Source organism: Saccopteryx leptura, chromosome 8 (genome assembly GCF_036850995.1).
Source record: "Saccopteryx leptura isolate mSacLep1 chromosome 8, mSacLep1_pri_phased_curated, whole genome shotgun sequence".
NCBI lineage: Eukaryota > Metazoa > Chordata > Mammalia > Chiroptera > Emballonuridae > Saccopteryx > Saccopteryx leptura.
This window is the reverse complement of record NC_089510.1, coordinates 87,713,919-87,737,996: the sequence shown is the minus strand read 5'-3', so window position 1 is coordinate 87,737,996 and position 24,078 is coordinate 87,713,919.

Sequence of the window (24,078 nt, the reverse complement as noted above, 5' to 3'; positions counted from 1 at the left end):
CCAACATTGATTATTTTTTTCAATCAAAATTGAATATGTGCTGGAAAATAAAGGAAGCCTTATTTTTTTTTGAACATTTGAACTCATACAGAGTATATTTTCTGTCCACAGAGGAATTAATCTAGCATTTTATAATAAGATGATTAAAATGTTTCAAAAACCTCCAAAATATATCTCAAATAACCCAAATATATTAATGTATATTAAGAAATAATTTAATTGAATAATAATGAAATTAAAGCAAAAACTGTAGAATGCAGATAATATTTACTTTTAGAAAAATTTATAGCCTTAAATGAACATAATAATGTGACATGCTTTCTCTAAAAATGCTGTCATCAATTTCTTTTCTGTATACTGCAGTTGAAGGAAGGAATTCCTCCACCTTTGGGAACCTCATCTGGCCTATGATTGCTTTATCCAGTAGATACATAAGAAATATAGCTGTGTAACTTCCAAGGTTAGATCATAAGAAGTCTTACAATTTCTTTTTCTTTTAATTGAATTTATTGGAGTGACTGGTTACTACAATTATACAAGTTTCAGGTGCCAATTCTAAAACACATACATCATATTATGCAGTCTCCTTTGCAATTTCTGTTTGGATCTTTTAGAATGGTCTTTCTGGGGAATGATAGCCCCCATGTAAAGTCTCTCTACCCTGAGATCACTCAAGAATGAAAAAAGTCAAAGTTAGGCACATGAAGTGAGAGGGAGATGCCCAATCACCTTCATAGAGGTTCCAAACTTCTCAGCCTTAATCCCAACATATGAGGTCATGCAAGTCTGACCTCAGTTGCTACCAGACTGCTACTCTATGAGGAACCCAAATGAGAACCACCTCGCTGAGCCCTTCAATCCTCAGCAATGTGAAATAATAAGAAATTGCCTTTTAAGCATATAGTTTGGTGTGGGGTTTTACACATTTATAGATAACCAGAAATCTTTTTAAAAAAGAAAGGCTAAAAACCAATTACCTAAAACCAATTACCAATTGGCAGTAAAAAAATAAAATAAAATAAAAAAAGAGCAAGGATAAAAATCGCAGAGCTAAATTAATTAAATGAAAAAATGAAGAATACTGAAAAATAAATGGAACTAAAAAGTTGTTTATTTTTAGAAATGATGAAAGTGATAGATATGGATAGATAGATAGCTAGATGATAGATAATCAAAGATGATTTTTTAAAAAGCACCTTATTTAAGGAATAAGAAAGGGGACCTTACTACAAATTGGACATATTTAAAAAATAGTATGAGAATATTGTGAACAACTTAATAATACATTTGAACACTTATATAAAATGATCAGATTCTTTGAACAACAATTTATCTACATATTTAAGTGAAAATCTAAATATTTTCGTTCAAGAAATTGAATTTGTTATTAAACCCCCCCTCCACACACACACACAATCTCAGACCCAGATGGCATCATAAGTGAACTCTTCCAATCCTTTAAGTTAGAAATGACAACAATCCCTCAGATTCTTTCAAAAAAATATAAAAACAGCAAATCTTTCCTACTTGTTTTATGCACCCAGTATGACCTGGATACCAAAATTTAACAAGAATATTAAAAGAAAGAAAAAGTGCAGGCAAATCTCTCTTCTGAAGATAGCAAACAATAATCACAAACAAAATAATATACATATATATATACACATATATAAAGTATATATGTGTATTATGACCAAGTTTCTTGCAGGGGTGAGAAACAACAATGTTATTCATCACATTAACAGAATTAATAACAACAACAACAAAAAACATATTATTATCTTTATAGATTCAGAAAATTCAGTAAATAAAATGTAACACCTATTTATGATACAAATACTTAAGTAACCTGGAATAAAAAGAACTTTCTTAATCTGATGAACCTAGTATATTAAAAAAAAAAACCCAAAACCCTATGCTTGAAATCATACCTACAATGAAATGTTAAAACTTACCCCTCGGAATTCAGAAGCAAGACCAGAATGATCATTGCTACCATTTCTGTGGGCCACTGTAATTAACCCACTAATGAAAGAACCAGTATTTTAAAAAATAGACAAATGGAAAAATATTTAAATAAGCACTTCAATAAGATGTTATCCAAATAGCCAATAACATGAACACGTGTTTAAGCAATTTATCACCAGAAAAATGACAATTGAAATCACAGCGTGGTGCTATTATATACTCCTCAGAAGAATACAAATGAAACAAAATAAAATAGATTATTCCAAATGTTGTCAAGGATGAGTAGCATCTGGTCTCTAATATGGGAGTGTAAAGTAGAATAATTCTTTAGAAAATTATTTGGCTATAACTAATAAAGCAAAATGCATCATACTTTGTCTCAACAATTTCAGCCCTAGATATTACCCAGTAGAATTTGATATGTAAGTTTATTGAAGACATGTATGAGAATGCTTATAGCAATACTTTTTTTTTTTTTTTTTTAAATTTCCTGAAGCTGGATACGGGGAGAGACAGTCAGACAGACTCCCGCATGCACCCGACCGGGATCCACCCGGCACGCCCACCAGGGGCGACGCTCTGCCCACCAGGGGGCGACGCTCTGCCCCTACGGGGCGTCGCTTTGCCGCGACCAGAGCCACTCTAGCGCCTGGGGCAGAGGCCAAGGAGCCATCCCCAGCGCCTGGGCCATCCTTGCTCCAATGGAGCCTTGGCTGCGGGAGGGGAAGAGAGAGACAGAGAGGAAGGAGCGGGTGGGGGTGGAGAAGCAAATGGGTGCTTCTCCTATGTGCCCTGGCCGGGAATCGAACCCGGGTCCCCCGCACGCCAGGCCGATGCTCTACCACTGAGCCAACCGGCCAGGGCCATCAATACTTTTTATAATAAGCAAAAATAAGAAAATACCAGAATTCCCATCAGTTGTGAAATAGGTAAATTGAAATGGTGGTATAGTCATAAAGTTGAGTAATACAGGGTGTGACAAAAGTATGTTTTCAGTTGTTTATATGGAAAATATTACAATAATTAATAATACAAGAATAAATTCTGTATATATATATATATATATAAACCTATTCCTATATATAAGAATAAGAATGAACAAACTATAGACTTATGCAACAATATGGATATATCTCATGCAGAATGCTGAATGAAAAAAGCCAGACATAAAAAAAATACATAAAGATTCTACTTATATGTAATTCAAAATTGCAAAACTAACTTTTAGCGATTAACAATTAAGATAGTTGCTACCAACAGCCCTACAGATGCTTCTTAGGTGTCAGTAATGTGGTGTTATTATGATTGCACTGGTGTAATCTAAGTATAAAAAACTCATTGAACTATAGACTTCAGATTTGTATACTTTTCAGTGTGTATGATACACTTCACTGGAAAGTTAACTAAAAAAAACCAAAAGCAATCTCAATAGCTGCACAGCCAGGTTTCAGAAAAAGTTATAGCATTTAATTTGAGCACATTTGCTCTAATGAAAAAAAAGATATTATAGTTTTATTTAATAAAAGATCAAAGAATGATGTCACTTTGTAATCGTACATTGTTAGGAGAGCCACTAAAGTCTTTTTTTTTTTTTTTTTTTTTTGCCTATCTATTTATAGGAGGCTAATTCTGTTTAAATATTTAATTGCATTTATAAATGAATGTGCCATTGACAATGGTGGCTGTCAGGACAAGTGCTTTAATACAGTAGGCAGTTATTACTGCAAGTGTCAAAATGGCCAGAAGCTGGAGGAAGAGGGCAGAGGATGTGAAGGTAAGAGTGAGGACTGTCTGCTTTCTGATAAGGAAAGAGAGAACATCTATGTAATGCAAAAGAGAGGCTTTGTCTTTTATCCAGAGCCAGTTGAAGTGCCTGTGTTGAATGTTGTCAAGAGCACAGATCTTTCTCTCATGTCTAGATTACAAAATTGTAACCCTAAGAACATTTCAAGTAGCTTATTATAGGAAACATTATTATACACTGGTTTGGTTGTGTCATGCTGATTATGGAATTTTAGTTGTTCATGTAAATCCCTAAAAAGTATATTTTTGAAAGTATTTCATTTAATTTTACACAATGGTTCTTATCATAAAATACTCATATGTTACTACAATAGAAATGGAGGGCACAGAACTGACCACAGAAATTGTATTCTTGGTGTATAATTAGCTTTTTTCCACAAACTTCAATTTTCTGTCTTCTTTTAAAATTAATTCATTCCTTTCTTTATTTATTAATTCATCATCTGGTTCATTTGTCAGTCATTGAGTTTCTGCTCTGTATCAGGCATTATACTATGCTCTGGGATATAAAAATTAATGAGAAATAAATTCTGCCCTGAAGGAGTTCACTGATTAGCAGCAGCGAAGATTGAAACATAAGCCGAAACCTTACAGAATGCTGTTGAAGGCATTATGGCATGGGAATAAATCCAGTGGACTGAAGGAGGCCTGAGTTTAAGTCTCAGCTCTGTCACTCACGATTTATATAACCTTGAGCATGTTATTTAATCTTGCTGAGACTCTTTCTCATCTGTAAAATTTAGGATAATGGTAAAGTTCCTAAAGAAACAAAACAAAATAAGAAAACAAAAAACAACCCGAAGTTGCTGTGGGAATTAAATAAGATAACCACTAAGCACTTTGCATAGCGTGGCATATGGTAGACATTCAAATGCTGGCCATGTACTGTGCTCTTATTTATGAATGCAGTTGTTGCCTGTATTGGAATGTAACAGGGCCCAGAGACTGCTTCCTTTTCTTGTTCTCAAAAAGGGAAAATATAGACACTAAAAGGATCCCCTGGACCTTTCTAATATTTTTTCTTATCTATTCATACCATCAAAATGCATTATTAGATCACTTAGAACCTCATTTATTTAATTATTGTCTCCTATTGACATTACAAAACCATATGCATTTTTTTTTCATGGACAGTGTGATTTCCTGACGGACTATGTGAGTAAGCTGATAGGAGAAAACAAAACAGTCAGAGGACAGCAGAAAGCAGCTAGGGCTGGGGCTATGGGTTTGGTGGGGACCCTCGCGACAAGACAAGCTGTAGATGTGAGGTGGCTGGAGAATGGGTCAGATTCTCAGGAAGGAGTGTGGTTCAGTCTGTCTGGCAAGACTTTGGCAGGCAGCCACAGGCAGGGTTCCAGAAAGGCAGCCAGATGTTCAAGTGCAACTGCATCTGGGCCTTTCTGAGACAGGCTTTACCACAAGCAAGGTCCTCTGCCAGGAGGGAGATACATTTATAAAGGCAAGCCCTAGATTCACCTAGGCTCTTTTCCTTGAAAGTATGATAATCTTTATTTTTGATGAGATTATTTGGCAATGCTGTTTCCAATACTGATTCAGTACCAGAGAATGAGAAGAGACAAGAACCCTATGATGTCTCAATAAAGGGAGGGCAGTGACCACTGAAACATGGTTTACATGATGAGAATATTGTTTTTATGACCCTTCCCTTCCATGACAGGCAGCAATCTCTTTCTTTATTTTTGGCTGAGTACCATTATTATCATTATTTTATTTAGTATCTTTATTATTATTATCATTATACATTTTAGATGTTTTTGAAGAACCCAGCACAGCAATTAGCCACTGTTAGGTTTGACAATTGTTATTATTTTTATAATAGCTATTAGGTTGATAAGGCATGACAAAATTTATACCCACTAATGCATTTACATACAGTTAAATCATATTTTATTGAAGTTAGTTGCTCTTCATATAAATAAACAATTTAGAGAAGTGTCTTCCATAGTTTTATTTAAGTGATGATTATTTGTACAAAATGAATAATAGTAAGATCGGTGTTTGTGAGAATCAAGAGTATGATATGGAGTTAACATTGACTTCCTAATTATTAAGAGGCAAAGCTGGGGACAGTGGTACAGAGTGGAGTTGGCAAGTCACCCAGTAGAGCCACCTCTGTCAGCCTCCTACTTAACATCTTTTGTTTTCCATATCTAAATGACTATTCGGTAGACATGGTGATGCTAGAGATTCAGCATGCCTGATTGTGGAACATACAATGATCTCAGATCTGTTTATATAGGTAATTAAATAAAAATAATAATAAAAGTCATTTTGAAGCTCAGTGTATTCTAAAGCCACTGAAAATGAGCATTTCAATTCATGTGAGTGCATTTATGCATCATTCATACTTATTTACTGAATGGTTCTCAACTGGGGTGATTTTGTCACCCAGAGACATTTGGCAATGTCTGAAGACATTGATTTTTATAACCAAGAGAAAGGGTTATTAGTGGGGGGGGGGGGGGCGGGATACAGCTAAACATCCTCTTCTATTACTCTGCTATACATATGTTAGACCTTCTCATTCTGCCTTACATGCTGCTTTTATATATATTTCTTTCTTTCTTTACTGTTTGTGCTCAACAAGATTATTGAGTTTTAAATAGTAACAATTTAACTTTACATTTTATGTCTCATTTGTATCCTTTTCTTTTAGTATTTCACACATTGCTATATTCTGCCTCTGATTCCTAAATCTATGGTCCTTGTTGGGGGTGTCTAAATCTTATGTTTCTTATTTCTGGGCCATTGGACATGACACTCTTCTTCCTTTCATGTTGTGTATCTCTCTCACATAGCACTGTATCTATTTACACCTTTGTACTGTCTGTTAGACTGTGATTATCTCCTGGGAAAGGGTTATAACATCACTTTTTCATCCTCAGCTCACAGGTCTCTAAAACCTAGCAGAATTCCATAAATACTTATTGAATAAATAGATTCATTCAACCATAAATGCTTATAAGTATACAGTTAGTACACATTTTATTCATTTACTTGTCTTCAATTCTAACAATATTGCATTTGTAATTTAAAGTCTGACTAGTTAAACCATTGGTTATCAGTAAGTCTTTGTGTAAATATTTTCTGGTAGCAACTCTGTTTTATTTGAAAATGTAAATCACATTTTTTTCTTCTACAGTGAAAATCAGAGTTTTGGGTTTTTGTTGTTATTGTTGTTTTTAGCTTAGTTTAAGCTTTCTGGAGTGTCGCCTGTGGCTTGTCTAAATTATTAGTGCAACAGCATAACCAGTGTGACTTTTGGAGAACGGTAGTCCCATGGAGTCAAGGAATTTTTCTAGATGAAGTGGTAACTAACATTACTGTGTTTTTATTAAGTGAGCTGACAAAGACAATGAACAGTCATTGAACATCGTAGGTAAAGTCTTCCATTTGGGAGATATAAAGGAACATAAAGGTATGTTGCTTAATGAATTGACCTTTAAAATTTATAACAGTAATTTTGATATTTTCAGCCAGATATTTTTCTGAAACACTTGCCAACCAGTATGCCATTATCATGAAATTACAGAATTTTTGGCTAAAAAGGCTTTGTAGGTGAAATTCCAGAAAATTAAATGATTTGAACAAGCCCAAATGCTAATTGGTGGGCATAGTGAACCTACAAGCCAAGCTTTCTTATTTCCTCTCAATGAGTTTGATAGGCAGCATGAACTGGGTACAATGCAGGTTAGTCAGAATGATGGAGTCACAGAGCTTCAAGGGCCAAGAGACCCTCAACTCATAGAATCTGTGATCCATGAAGGAAGGAAATTAAGACCTGGAAAAATTGACTGATTTTCTCCAAGCCCCAGACAATTTATTTATAGAGCAAAGAATGGAATCTAGTTTTTCTTTCTCCCAATTGCCATTCTTCCCAGTTGACGAATCATTCTGATCAGAAAATAATTATTGGATAACTACTATGTGCTCAGCACTGTGTTGGGTAATTTGAGGATACCAGAGTGGCACAAAATAGGGTTCTCTCTGTCTTTGGGTTTCAGTATCATTAAGCATCCTGGATATAAAAGTATTGTGTGATATTTTAAATGAAAATAAAAGTAATTATTTTTATGCGTTGAGAGCTCACCCAGGCCAGCGTCTTGCCTCCAAGCAGCTCTGTGTCTAAACCAGCTGATTGTTTATCCTGGTATTACAGATCTCCAAGGGAGGATTCAGTAACTCCTTTCCGCGAGCTGTTTAATAACCCTTGCTAGCAAAAAATCCTTCCTTATATGTCATCTGTATTGCTCCTGTTGAAATGTAAGCCATTTTGATTTTATTTTCTTCTCAGTTCAGAAAGACTTAACTAATCAGCATCCCCCTTTATAGTAATTCTTTCCACACTTAGAGCACACTACTATGCCTCTCCTCAACTTAATAAAAACATTGTGCCAAATACTGGAATCTTGAGGAAAAAATTATCTATCTATCTTCTATCTATCTATCTATCTATCTATCTATCTATCTATCTATCTATCTATCTATATCTATCTATCTATCATCTATCATCATCATCTATCTGTCTATCATTATCATCTATCTATCATCTACCTACCTACATACCTACCCATTCATCTAGTTATATACATACATACATGCATACATATTATTGTTTGAGTTAATAAAATTCATTTGAAGAAATAATTATTAAGGATTTTTCTATCATTGTGTGTTGCTTGTCTTACTACTAATTATGAAGGGCCTCCTGGAGCTCCACCAGGGTCAGAGAGCATGGAAGGTGGCTTCCCGGCCTCCAGGAGCTGGCGGTCTATTGGGGTGATATGTACATGGGGTTTGCATACATTTTGAGGAAACCCCTTATTACTGCAGCCCTAAATCCTTATTTCCAGTTTTAAGTTTAACCAAAGTAAAGTCAATATTTTGTCTACATCTGCCTATTTTGGACTAAATCCCATTTAATTCAGAAGTGAGGCAGGGAGCAGAAATTTGTCATTGTATCTTTCTATGTACTACCACCTTGCATTTGCCTAATGCACAATACATGCTCAGGAAGTGTTCTTTTTTTCTCCTTCATTTTTATTTTATTTCCTCCTATACAATGTGTTGAAGATAAAACTATGTGTAATCTATCTCCAAGGAGCTTCCAGTCCAGTTCAGAGATAAGGTGGCCACACAAAGAGGTTTAGGAGAAGATAGCAGGAGTAGGTACAAGGCAGGCAGGAGCGAAGTCAGGTGGAATTAACCAGACAAAAAGTAACCTGCTGTTGATTCAAAACGGGCTGCAAGGAACAGGGGCAGACACTAACCATTCAGTCCTGGGACTGAGCAATCTGCCTCCAAGCACTTGCCCTGGTGTCTCTGTTTTCGTTTTTGGCACAGTAAGGTCTCTGATGTTTTCATGGCTAACTGCCACGGTCATGCCCTCTATCATTCTTTGTGGAAATTCTGAGGGTTATTCTTGAGTATCTGCCTGTGCCTTTTAGACAACAGGGGAAACACATATAATTTAAGTCTGTAGCTCTGCAACAAAAGTGGAAATTCACTTTATCTCTTTTAAAAGTTAATCTTGTAAATAAAGCCCATCATTTTTTCTGCAATAATTCAGAGTAATCATTTCAACATCTCAGCTTTTAGCTAACACATATTATAGTCAAAAGTGTATTGAGAAGTGAGGCAAGCTGGAAGAGACCGTTACTTTTATATACAGTATTCTCCAAAAGGAGATGGCTCACTTTCCAAATTTTATTAAAGACATGGCAATGGCAATTTATGGCAGCTATGCCTTCTACAGGTGTTGCCAAAGGGACACTAGGGAAAAAGAGTCCCCGAAGATTTAGTGACAAACAAGACAGCTCTCTCTGGGGCCTCTTGTTGGGAATAAACCTGGACAAAAATGAACCATAGGCAACACCCCTGGCTCAGGAGGCCCACCCACCTGCAAAAACAATGATACAGAGGCAGCCAATTGGGACGGATGGCCCGGTGGCTGTGTCTGGAAATGGTGGGCAGCAAGGGGTCTTCTTTAAAAGTTTGGCTCTGGGTCCTTGAATTTTACCATATGTCAGGAAGCATAATGTAACTTTAACATTCTTTTTTTTTTTTTCTGAAGCGGGAAACGGGGAGAGACAGACAGACTCCCGCATGCACCCGACCAGGATCCACCTGGCATGCCCACCAGGGGGCGACGCTCTGCCCACCAGGGGGCGATGCTCTGCCCCTCCGGGGCGTCGCTCTGTTGCGACCAGAGCCACTCTAGCGCCTGGGGCAGAGGCCAAGGAGCCATCCCCAGCGCTCGGGCCATCTTTGCTCCAATGGAGCCTCGGCTGCAGGAGGGGAAGAGAGAGACAGAGAGGAAGGAGAGGGGAAGGGGTGGAGAAGCAGATGGGCGCTTCTCCTGTGTGCCCTGGCAGGGAATCGAACCCGGGACTTCTGCACGCCAGGCCGATGCTCTACCACTGAGCCAACTGGCCAGGGCCAACTTTAACATTCTTAAGAATAAAACAGGTCAGGTGGTTGGAGCGTCGCCCGAAGGGCAGGGTTGCCAGTTAGGTCCCTGGTCAGAACACACCGGAAACACATTGATGTTCCTGTCTCTCATCTCCCTCCTCTCTCTAAAGTCAATAACGAGAAAAAAGAATTAAAATTTTATTCCTAATTAGAATTTCCCCAGTCATCTTAAAAATGAGCTGATCTTTTTGAAAAATTATATTATTACTTTTTAATTTTTTTCCCAAGGCAAATTTCTCAACTGCAGTACCCTGCCCAAGCACCTCAGATTTGTGTTTTTTCTCTAGATATTTTTGTTGGATCATGGACCAATTCACCAAAGGATATATATGATCCTGTATTCTGAAGAGTGATCTTTTTAGACTTCTGAAATGTAGATGGTTAGTTCCTGCCCATGCAAGACCCATTTCATTTTCTATTACTATCAAAAAAATAGTAATGGGTAACTGATTTTTTAATATTTTTGCTATAAGAAATTCCTTCATCAATTTCTAAAAAATGAAGGCTTTCTTTTTTTTCTTTTAATAAGTACTCATTAAGAAAAACTCTGGGCCATGGCCAGTGGCTCAATGGATAGAGTGTTGGCCCAACATGTGGATGTCCCAGGTTAGATTCCTAGTCAGGGCACACAGGAGAAGTGACCATCTATTTCTCCCCCACCCCACCTCATTCTTTCCCTCTTTTCTTCCTGCAGCCAGTGGCCTGATTGGTTCCAGCGTGGCCCCAGCCACTGAGGATATCTCCATTGGAGCATGTCAGCCGCAGGTTCCATGCTCAAACATCAGCCCCAGATGTGGTTGCTGGGTGGATCCGAGTTGGAGCACATGCAGAAATCTGCATGTGTACTTATTAATCAGAAAGTAAGCTAGTTAAGATTGACTTGTTATTATACTACTGGCTTTCATGTGTCTGTGTTTTTAAACTTACTTTTTTTTTTCTTTTCTCCAAAGTTAGAAGCAGGGAGGCAGTCAGACAAACTCCCACATGCACCTGACCAGGATCCACCTGGCATGCTCACCAGGGGGTGATGCTCTGCCCATCTGAGGCGTTGCTCTGTTGCAACTGGAGCCATTCTAGCACCTGAGGTGGAGGCCAGGGAGCCATCCTCAGTGCCTGTACCAACTCCGCTCCAATGGAGCCTTGGCTGAGGGAGGGAAAGAGAGAGATAGAGAGAAAGGAGAGGGGGATGGTTGGAGAAGCAGATGGGCACTTCTCCTGTTTGCCCTGGCCAGGAATTGAACCTGGGATTTCTACAACTGGGCCAATGCTTTACCACTGAGCCAACAAGCCAGGGCCTGTGTTTTTAGACATTCTGAAGACCTATACTCACTCAGTATCATAGAAAGAATTAAAGCCACTCATTTCTTGTATACTTCACTTCATAAGTTCATGTTAATTTTCAGTTTTCATTATTCATTCTAGTGTTTAATTTCTTAACAGGCCAGGTCTGCATTTCCTTGAATATCATTAATATCAACATAAAAGTATATCAATCATTTTATTTAGTGCAGATACATTTGATGGATATATTTTACATGCATTGCCAGTAAGATCAAGCACATAGAATATGCATATTTATGTGTATTTTAATTTTATATCTTCTATACAAGTGTGTCATTGGTAATAGTATATTCCTAAGAATAGTATATCTTATAAATATGTAAGTGCTATTGCAACATACATATTATATATTTCACCATACCCCATAAATAGGTAAGAAATATAATATTTAAAGAATCGTATCTGGAGAATTTAATTAAACAATGTTCTCTTGTCAAGGGGATAGTGAACCTCTGGAATTGTATAAAAGTATAAGCTTCTCTGGTTTTTTATTAAAATACTTAAGGTAATTGATCATAAATTGTTGTTTGTATAGTCTGCTTTGCAGACTGAGAAAAGCAGTTGGTTTTTGCTACAACTCCTGTTAGCACTCTAATAATAAAGCATCCGCCAATACTGAGAGACGCTGCTCATTGCAGGAAGGCTTCATTTCCCAAGAGCACATGCATGACGCAAAAAGGAGTTAGCCCAAGTTGGCCTGAGTTTCCCTCGGGTCCTGTTGACCCCTGTTTCAGGGTTCTGACGGAGAGGAGTCAGAACCCAAGCCACCTCAGATTTCTCATTGTGGGTACAAGAGAGCAGGGGTCAGAGGACGGAAAAACAAAAAATCCTGGAAGGGATACAGTTTGTATGTGTATATTATATGTTGTAATAAAGTACATGTTTCTCAGTTATAAAGTTCTCTTGCTCTGACAGGCTTAGAGAAGCATTACACTTCAAATCTTATAGCATTCCCAGCTGTAGCTCAAACCAGCCAGTGGCGTTCTGAAAAAATATAGTATTTCCTCTGCTTCATGTATACTTAATATTCTTTGAGCATGACCAAAATGACCCCTGATAATTCATTAAAAAGAGTTTACAATAATAAGAGATACAATAGTGGTTATAAACTGCCTTGTACTGATAAAAAATAAGTTGGTTTAAAATAATTTGTTATATAACTTTGACCAAATTAACTGTAAGCTTTTGTTAATTTAAACCAATGATTATAAAAGATGGTATGTCTGTACAATTTCAGGGACTGCAAGACCTTAAAAAGTTTTTATTTCTTATACTTTGAAAAAATCATTACAATTTAGAGGCTTCACTGAGCATTGGGAAACATTAAAACTATAGCTGAGAAAATTAGGTTAATTGTAATTCATTAGATGCTGTCCTTCTTAAAAGTGAATTGATTTAATCCCTTATATTAAAAGCCCTAAGGCACAAGAAAGCAAAATAGCTATATAAAAGCTTAGTGTTCTTAACAAGTAGAAGGTACCATAGTCTAGCAGTTGATTTTAGAACACTTTTTATCACCTCAGAAAGAAAAGCTACACCCATTAGTATCACCACACTCTCTTTTTCCACTAGACTTAATCAACCACAATTATCTTTGTCTCTACAGATTTCTATATTCTGGATTTTATGTGAATAGAGTCATGTAATAGGTGGCTCTTTTTTTTAAGATTTTATTTATTTATTTATTCATTTTAGAGAGGGGAGAGAGAGAGAGAAAGAGAGAGAGAGAGGGAGAAGCCAGAAGTATCAACTTCCATTTGTGCCTTGACCAGGCAAGCCCAGGGTTTTGAACCGGCAACCTCGTGTTTCCAGGTTGACACTTTATCCACTGCGCCACCACTGGTTAGGCTAGGTGGCTCTTAATGACTAGCTTCTTTCACTCAGCATAATATTTTCAAGGCTCATCCTATTATAGTATGTGTCAGAATTTCCTTCTTTTTTAAGGCTAAGTAATATTCCATTTTATGGATAAACACATTTTATTTATCTTTTTTTTTGTTTATCCATTTTTAAGTTGGGTTGTCTCCACTTTTAGGTTATTATGAACAATACTGCTATAAGCATTCATGTGCAAGTTTTTGGATGTACATATTTATATATCTTTTGGATATATATGGGTGGAATTGCTAGGCTTTTAATTTAAATAAATAAGTAAATTTAGAAATAAGGTATGTATGTGAGCACTATACATGGACTATACATCACACAATAGGCTTTATGAAACGGGTTCCGGGGTCAAAGAGCTTTGAGCAACACTGCACACCAAAGTTTCTAAAGGAAAGCCAGGCAAAAGAGGAGTCATTTCATTTTATTTAACCCAGGTTTCTGAAACATGCAACTTTCCTCCCAAAGTTGCAAATCTTTGAAAGTGAGATATCTATAACTTAAGGATTTTGTGTTTTTTAGAATGCCCTCTGAGAAATGATTTAATTGCATGTTTTAAAGATAGATGAACTACTGGATGAGGCAAAACTATCTTCAGGGAACTGGTGTTTGATTTGTTTGAGTAAGACAGAGGATGGCTTCAGCTCAAGGTAAACTCTACAGGTACATGGGCAGGGATGTGGTTCGCAATGGGAGAGATTCGAGTAGAGCAATGATAGGATGAAAATGTGACTTCTGCATGTTGCTCTGACCGTGATATGTAGGATGATATGGGAAAACGCAAAGATATGGAGACAACAGGGAGACGTTTGAAATCGCCGGCTGTTGGCATCCATACGATGTATAAAGAGATAAAAACTGGTAGGTTCTAATGACAAACTGGACCCAAGGGAAAGGATAAATACCAAAGTCTTTGTAAAAAAGATAAATAACTTGGGAAAAAAACTATTGATAGTAGTAAAATATGGTAAAAAAGTTACTAAACAGAGATATCCCATTCCAACCAGATTTATCAGAATACCCATATAAAAATTCTGCCATTTATAAGAGAATTCAAGCCCATTTTTTTTTTATCATTTCTTATTTGAAAATCAGTGCTTTATTTCTGTGTGTCTCTGTCATAGATTTTGATATCACCATCTGGCAGAAACTTCTTACGGTCTCCATTATGGACCAGGCTCTCTTTCACTGATTCCTGTTTTTCTCCATTAAATCCTAAATTGAATCAATTTCAAATTAATGAAAATCAAGATGAAAGATGAAAACTTTCCCTGAATGTTATTTATTTATTTTTTTTTAAAGAGAGAGTCTTCTTTTTTTATTTTTTAAATTGTTTTTTATTTTTATTTATTTATTTTAGAGAGGCGAGGGAGAAACAGAGAGAGAGAGAGAGAGAGACAGAGAGAGAGAAGGGGGGAGGAGCTGGAAGCATCAACTCCCATATGTGCCTTGACCAGGCAAGCCCAGGGTTTTGAACCGGCGACCTCAGCATTTCCAGGTCGACACTTTATCCACTGCGCCACCACAGGTTAGGCGAATGTTATTATTAATTATGTTGTTGGGACACAGTATTTAGCACTGCTCAAATGTGGTTATAAATAAGCAGTCTTTTATAAGATGACCTGTGTTTACTTCTGTTGCCATTACTATATTTATTGCCTTTCTTTTGTTGGATGCTGTTGGAAATGGAATTGCCAGATGGTTTGCAAACAGAAGTGAGCAATGACCTTTTTAAAAAGATTCTTTATATACAGACAAGCTAATGACAAAAAAGAATATTAGTTTCAAATGAGAAGGAGAACCTTTGCTTAAAACACACAAACTCAGAATCTCAGATTGTTAATTATATTCTCTTGTTTCTATCAAGAGGAATATGACAATTATGGGTGATAGTTCTTAAATCAGGTAGAAATATGGATCTCTAAGAGCCACACATTGTCAGCATAACACATGGAACATGAAGACAACCTCCTGGCCTGCATTCTGTCTTCAACTATAGCTATTTAGTCTCCAGTCATTTTCACAAGCGACGCTCTGTGAAATCAGTAGATTTGCCCTGTCACCTACATGAGCTCCAGCACTATGACGTTCACTAATGTAGACACCAAGATACCACTTTAGCGATCATGGCAGAACCAGTCACTGGGAACTCAGAATAGACTCCTTCCTTCTGTGGGTCTCAATTTTTTCATCTGTAAAGTGAGACATTTGGAATGGGAAATTTCAAAGCATCCTCCAGGTTATAAATTCCATAATTCACCAAGCACAAACCTAAAACTTTAAATATAATCTAAAAGCTGGGATACTGTGAATGAGGCCTGGAAGAAATTTCTGGAGGTTAATGACAGGATGGAGACTTCTTCCCTGACCCCCACAACTCCACTGATCCTGGGGCCACACAGCAAACTTAAGATATCAAGTGAAATATAAGAACATATCAAATTAGAGGAGGAAAAAGAGCCAAACATAAGCAGCAATTAAGCTTTTTCAGTCATTATTGAAGCCATTGGTAAAGTCTCCCTGCCTTTTAGACATTACTGTAACATAACATTTTTTCCTTGTTTCTGTCTGTTTGTCTCTCTTTCTCTATGCCTTTTAAAAAAGAAAGAAAGTTCTCTTGGAGCCCCACGGCCTCAACAGGGCTCGGCACCTGCCTGTGATCAGTATGTTCATGCCGGACTCATTGCTGCTGATCGTTCACGTAAGGAGTCAATCTCGGGCAAATTTTAGACAAGAAAATAAAACACTATTTCTTTCTTCAAATACATCTTTTAATTACTCAGTATTAAATTGAGAGGAATAGCTGCAGTCTAAATAAATATTTCTGTTAAAATTGTACATTAATAAAAAAGAGTAAGCTAAGTTTCTTTTTGCCCCAATTGTTTACATATTCTGTGCTGATTCTCAAGAAAGAAATTTGAAATTATAAAGGGATATATGATTTTTATTTTATCACAAGTATTAATAAAAAAAAATTAACCTTCTTTTTCCTAGATATACTTTACACAAACTCCCATAATTCAGTTAACAGTTATCACAGGTTAAAGAATATATCAGAAATGAAAGGTAACAATTATAGTTTTAAGGAGATGGTACCTTTTTACAAATGACTCTTAATGGGTCAACACTAATGTGTATATGATATTGGCATAAGTGAGGGTTCTAGTGAGGCAGTGATCAAGAATTTGAAGAAGAAAAATTAGCTGTCTGCTGCAAGTCAACACAAAATCAGTTACAGTAAAAATAAAGTTAACTCTGGGCTCAGAGAAACTAGGAAAGCTGACCACAACCTTAAGTTATCCACAGAGTTTGAAACTGGTTTGGTAATCGGGGTGCTGAGACACAGAGATGGAGAAAGAAAGGAGCCCAGCCAAGCATGCCCACTAGAAAGGGAGCTGTAAGCCCATGAACCGAGAACCCCATCCTCTGTGCCAATGAGCAGGCTAATTTATCCTATTTGCAATAAGTTTTATCTAACTAATTCCATTTGTTAGATCTCTGTAATAGATTATAGTATGAACTTTATCCGCCTGGGTCCAATTAGGAGAGAGAGAGACCACACAGTAATTTGTACATGGAAAATTTAATACAAAGAATTGTTAACAGTAATAGGAGGTTGGAGTAAAGAGGAATTGGCAAGTAAGAAATACAGAAAACTCTAAAGAATACAGGATATTTAGCTGCCACTCCCAGGCTGAAGTGGGGCATTAAGGAAGAGGCGCCCAAACGTTGTTGGAGAGGGGATGGTCATGGTTCACTGGTGGCAGAGAGGCCACTGTGCTACCACTCCAGCAGAATTTGCTGGAAATATGGCCTCTGAAACTTCTGGAAACTTGCTCTAGCATGCTGGAAAAAACTATTCATAGAGAGATATGTCTTCACTACAACATTGCCTAAAGGATGTGTTATTGAGTATTGCTAACCGCCAGTCATCGTAGGAGCCAGGAGCTGAAGAAGCTGCCCGCACTGTGGAAGCTGGCATTGGAGGAGCTGTGTACAATTGCAGCAACTGAATGGTAGAGAAGCTTCCCAGGCTGCTGAGGTGGAATGCTGGACAAACAGTCCTCACTACCAAAGCCAGGTAGTAGGAAAACACATTCACTGCAAGAACTAGATGCTGGTGGAGACTTCTGTGCCAAAGGAGCCACGTACTGGAGAAACTGCATCAGGACCCAGCTTAGAGAGCATGCTAGAGCAAGGAAGGAAAACCTCTTAGTCTGTAATGTCTGCCCATTGCCCTCTACTGGCAAGTCTTCACATCATGCCTGCAGAGAATGGAAAAGTATTTAAAGAGTCCAGATCCAGTTTCACATAGAGGGCAAAAAGTGAATTTGCAGCTGGTTGATTTATTATCAACATTCAGTAAAATTCACAGCTGTGCTCACCCCAGCTCATAAAGGATTCTCAATGCCCTTTCTCATGTAGACTTGGGTACTCCTGGAAAGCAAAGTGATTTCCCCCATCCATTGCCAACTTTGTCATCTGACTTACTTGGGCCAATAGCATTTGAATGGAAGTGACTGAGCACTAGTTCTGAGCAGGTTTTAAATGTGAGTTCAGCATGGCCTACCATATCTCTGCCCTTTGCCATGAAGAAACTAATTCCCAGACTTTTTACAGAGCTAAGTGGAATCACAGCCAACCTGTAAACCAGTAGAAGAAGAAAAGGTGTTGATGCTTATACACCCCTGAGGTTACTTTTTCAATAGGAAAAGCTGACTAATGTCATTTCTATGCTTGCCAAGTAACTAATTTTTATTTGGCTAATTATGATCATGTTGCATACACTGTAGTGTAAACCATTATGTTATTTTCTGATTTTTCAAATTACTTGCACTAAGGAGGTAGAATGGACAGACGAGTCCTGTCCTTGGCTTGAGGGACATTTATTCCAGCAGTGTCAACTTGAGAGAAGTCCCAAAAGGCAGCAAGCTAGTATTTCCCAGAGAACCCTAGTAGAAAGTTATGAATGGAAATGTTATTGCCACCTGTTTCTTTAATTCAAAGGACCCCTCTGCAATGTTATCATACCTCTCTCTTTTCCAGTTTTAGTAATGACTCATCAAGATTCTTACTTACTTCATTTTTTTGTATATTAATCAAACGTCCCAGAATCAGTTGGGATCCAGTGTTGTGGTTTATATTTGGGTAACTTTCTTTTCTTAACTGGACTTGATAGACTTCTATACAACTTTCTGTGGAGGAATTTTTTTCTTTCTTTTTTATTTTTGATAAACACTATTATATCAATTCTTCTTAAGCTGTCATTATACTCTGACAACTTCATACTCACATAGACTTTCTTTCCCTAATAAATTTATTAGGAGAAAATCACTTTCTAACTCACTGTAATAGTGGCCATTAATGAATATAATTGATCTCTTAGTACATTGCTACTATAATCATTATTATATTTGGTGATATGCAATTACTCCCAACCACACACACACACACACACACACACACACACACACACCCATCTAAGACTACATTTTTCAGCCTTTATTCATGAATAAACTGAAAAATCATGCTTCTACTTAATACAATTTTAATTAAAATGAGTAATAAGAGCCTGATCAGGTGGTGGTGCAGTGGATAGAGTGTCGGACTGGGATGCGGAGGACCCAGGTTCAAGACTCTGAGGTCGCCAGCTTGAGCGTGGGCTCATCTGGTTTGAGCAAAGCTCACCAGCTTGGACCCAGGTCGCTGGCTAGAGCAAGGGGTTACTCGGTCTGCTGAAGGCCCACAGTCAAGGCACATATGAGAAAGCAATCAATGAACAATTAAGGTGCCACAACAAAAAAACCTGATGATTGATGCTTCTCATCTTTCTCTGTTCCTATCTGTCTGTCCCTATCTATCCCTCTCTCTGACTCTCTCTCTGTCTCTGTGAAAAAAAAAAATTAAATAGGTTTCTTTAAAAAAATAAAGTGAGTAATAAGAATTTACATGTTATGATTTTATAACTGAATATTTTAAAGTATTGGTCAAAAACTAACATATATGTAAAAACTAAGTAATACTAAGAAAAATTAAATATTTCTAATATTTTCTTTGACTGTGAAGAATATTACTTTCCCATGTATATTATAAAATATTGGCTAAGGTTTTCAAACTCTATTTCTGTAATGATGATTAGTTGTAAAACTAATTAAATTTGGCCAGGTGATTGAAAAGCATCACGAGAAGAGAGAAAAAAGCCACAAGTTCTAGTCTATTCTCTGCTACTGTATTTGTAGAATCTCAGTTTTCTCATCTCTCTAAAATGGGGATAATAGCCCTGGCCGGTTGGCTCAGTGGTAGAGCGTCGGTCTGGCATGTGGAGTCCCGGGTTCGATTCCCGGCCAGGGCACACAGGAGAAGCACCCATCTGCTTCTACACCCCTCCCCCTCTCCTTCCTCTCTGTCTCTCTCTTCCCCTCCCACAGCCAAGGCTCCATTGGAGCAGCGTTTGCCCGGGCACTGAGGATGGCTCTGTGGCCTCTGCCTTAGGCACTAGAATGGCTCTGATTGTGGCAGAGTGACACCCCAAGATGGGCAGAGCATCGCCCCCTGGTGGGCATGCCATGTGGATCCTGGTCAGGCGCATGCAGGAGTCTGTCTGACTGCCTCCCCCGTTTCCAACTTCAGAGAAATACAAAAACGAAAAAAAACCAACCAAACAACAAAAAAAAAAAATGGGGATAATATAATATCTGCACCACTAAACTTATAGGGATATTTTTGAAACTCAAATAAAATGTGAAAAAGATACATAAATAGTAAAGGTGTTTGCAAATATGAAAGTTTTTGATACTGTGAAATTATTGGTGGTATGTTGATATTTTACTAAATCATATGAGATCTATAGCCTAGACAAGAACAGGACTTAATCAGAAAAGTGATCTTTAAAATGTCTTCTATTATAGAAAGAAACACAAGGTATTGGGATACATCTTAAAGATAAGGGCAGGTAAAATTGTAATTTCTCCTTCTGCTGAAGTCATCAATAATTCTGTTTGGGTAGAACATATTCTAAATTATAACATGGCATTAACTTTTTTTTTTTTTTTAGATGTCTTAAAGATGGTTGGGAAATCTCAAAAACTTTTTTCCGGTATTTTTTAGCAAACTTAACTATTAACTATCTGTCAATGGGTCACTTCATTCTTAATCTTAAGCATAACAAAAGATTATTTTTAATCCTTGAATGTGCTTACAAGAAATATTAGGAGGAAGCCTGTATTTGCTAGGCTGTACAGATTTAACTTTCTTTTTTTTTTTTTTTTGTATTTTTCTGAAGCTGGAAACGGGGAGAGACAGTCAGACAGACTCCCGCATGTGCCCAACCGGGATCCACCGGGCACGCCCACCAGGGGCGATGCTCTGCCCACCAGGGGGCGACGCTCTGCCCCTCTGGGGGGTCGCTCTGCCTCGACCAGAGCCACTCTAGTGCCTGGGGCAGAGGCCAAGGAGCCATCCCCAGCGCCTGGGCCATCTTTGCTCCAATGGAGCCTTGGCTGCGGGAGGGGAAGAGAGAGACAGAGAGGAAAGGGGGGGGGGGTGGTGGAAAAGCAGATGGGCGCTTCTCCTATGTGCCCTGGCCGGGAATTGAACCCGGGTCCCCCGCACGCCAGGCCAACACTCTACCGCTGAGCCAACCGAGGCCAGATTTAACTTACAATAGAAATGTTTGGTAAGATAAATCTTACTTTGTCCATTACCTTGCCTGCTATGTGATATAAATTCTTTGCCTACTAATCACAAATCTCAAGATCTGGAAAATAGAGTTCCCTAGAACAGGCTATATATTTTTTATTGCCATCTCGAATCAAAGTGATACCATTTTTCATGAGAAGACTAATAAAAGTCATATTCTGTATTGAAACATCGCTGTATTTTATGGACCCATCTGATATACCTTTACTAAAGTTGTAAAACAATTTATAATAGATTTTGCAAGAAGCTCAGATCTGCCAGCACTCTCATTAACAGCCTAATTTGAAGCATTAGGTTAGGCATGATTATCTGTAAAATGTTAGTGGGGTTGTTTAATATTAAAAGACTAGCTGAAGGGACAGGAAACTCAATTATCCAAAAAATCCAGTTAGATTGTTATTTAGAATAATTGAACAAACAAAATTGAATTTTTTTCATATTCAAAATACAGACTCGTGTTCATTTCCTCAAATATGTCTTTTATTGAAAATGCCATTATTTCTAAGTGATTCTGCATGAGAAGAAATAGTTGATTAAAATAAAAATACCCCTCAGCATGTTAAAACACAAATATATTATGAATAACACAATGCTCACACCACGTTTGCTAAGTGGACTGACTATACTTGATAAAACAAAAAAGTCAGAGTCTTTGCCCCACCTAATGTTCACAGAAAGGACAAACAAGGAGCTTTTGTCTCCTCTGTCTGGGAGTATATTCTTGGGGTCTCAGGTTTGCTTACTAAAGTATTTACTTATGTAGACTTTCTTGCCTTAATAAAAGACATTAGCAAATTAAAGCATGAGGTAATCATCAAAAAGAATGAGGCAGTTATCTTGTTTGCAGTGGAAAACTGTCTGCAGGGTATTAATCCTTGTATGTGCACAAATGTGTGTGTTAGAACTGTATTGAAAATATTCGGATGAATTTATGGTAACTTATTAAGAGTATGGCTTCAGAGTCTGGGAGGATAGGAGAGAGAAGTCAAAAGGAATCTTCAGAATTACAGAATTAGAATGAACATTAATGATGTATTCTTGTTCATCTGTATTCATTTCTAAATCACATATGTCTAACTCTTGCATCTATTCATTTTAGAGTTCTAATCAGTTAGCCAACATTATTTTAAGTTCCTAAAGACCATGAGGCTAGATGTAGGGCAAAGTTACAAACACATTGTATTTGAAATCCTTCCTCCTCTGGTTTTCATTGGCTGTCCTCACTGCTTCATCTATAATGAGACAAGGGAACAAAATGAGATCAATTAACATCCTGGGCTCCTGGGTACAATTCAGTAAATGACAATTTTCCCTGCCCTGCAGAGACAATCTAGTTTTCTTGGAAGAATTACGTATTTTATTCATAGAAATAGATATGCTTCCTGCCCACAGTGACAGGTAATAATTATAAGACCTGTTTTTCACTTTGATGTATCTGTTTGCTTTTTTGCTTATTGCTTCTAGGATATTCTTGTAACTGTTATATTTCAAGCACTTGCTTATATGATATTTCTATATGCCAAGCAGCACCTGGATTTTTAAAATTATACTTTGTACATGACTCACTCTCACTTGTTTTGTTCATGGTATTGTTTATGACCCAATCTGCAATATCTTTTTTTAAAGTTTATTGAACAGTTAATGCTAATTTTAGTTTGCTATTAAAGTCAGAAACACTCCCTTTCAGGTTAATGACATCTTCTCTGGATGACTGGAGGATTTATTTTTATAACTAGGTTGTTCCTCTTTTTCTAATGTTAGAGAAGACAAATTTAGGATTGTTTCCATCAAATGATTTATAATTTGGAAGCACTTACTCCAGGCATTAAATTTTTTTAATATAAATTAGGAGACTTCCTAGATTTTCAAAGAATGTTACATTTAATGAGCTTATTCATTTTAATGAAAATAATTTATTAAAGACATCTATTTTATAACATTTATTATATAAATAAATTTATAGATAAAACATATTTCCCTTTATGTTCACAAACATACCAAAATTTGGCTCACGAAATATAATTCATGTTTTATTCTTCTCTGGCAATTAGGCAATATGAAAAATAATCACAATAAAATAATTTTGTAAATTTAATGGCCTAAAACTCTATCTTTTTACAGTAAGGTTAATGGGATAATGACGTAAGCCTTCCCAGGTAGCCACTGGAAGTTTCTTGGCATGGTTTGAGGATACAGATCTGTTTTGGTTCTGGCTGAGTTTTTTGCATGAGTTGACAGTTATATATTCCACTTAAACATCAACAGAGGAAATCCTGAGCTCCATGGTTGGGTGGAACTCTGAGAATAGTTGCTGTGAAGTCAGGAGCGCCCCTGTAAATGGCTGCCCAAGGACTAGGCCAGGTGAGTGTTTAGAGCACAGTAAAATAATCATTATATTTATTGCTGAAACTAGGACACTTTGGATAATAAAAGGTGGGGGAGTATTTAAATAATTAAAATTTTATATTTATAAGTATTAAAACTTAAAAAAAGCATTACATACCATAAAATAATTATTTGTGATTTATAACAAATGAAATAATAATAAACAAAACACCAGAGTGACAAGGACATTCAAAATACTTTAAGTCCTACAAAAAAGACTTTGTAGCCTTCCATTAATGAGCCTATAATTTCCTAAGTGATTTATCTTCCCACCATGTCCACTGATGCTACAGATAAAGGACTACTGAAACCAATCTTCTCTAGAACTTTATTTATTTTTAAGTGAAAGGAGGGAAAATAGTGAGGCAGACTCCTTCATGTACCCTGACCAGGATCTACCCAACAACTCCATCTGGGGCCAATGCTTTAGTACCAGGCTATTTTTAGCACTTGAAGCTAATGTACTCTAATGGAGCTCTCCTCAGCATCCAGGGCCACACTTGAATC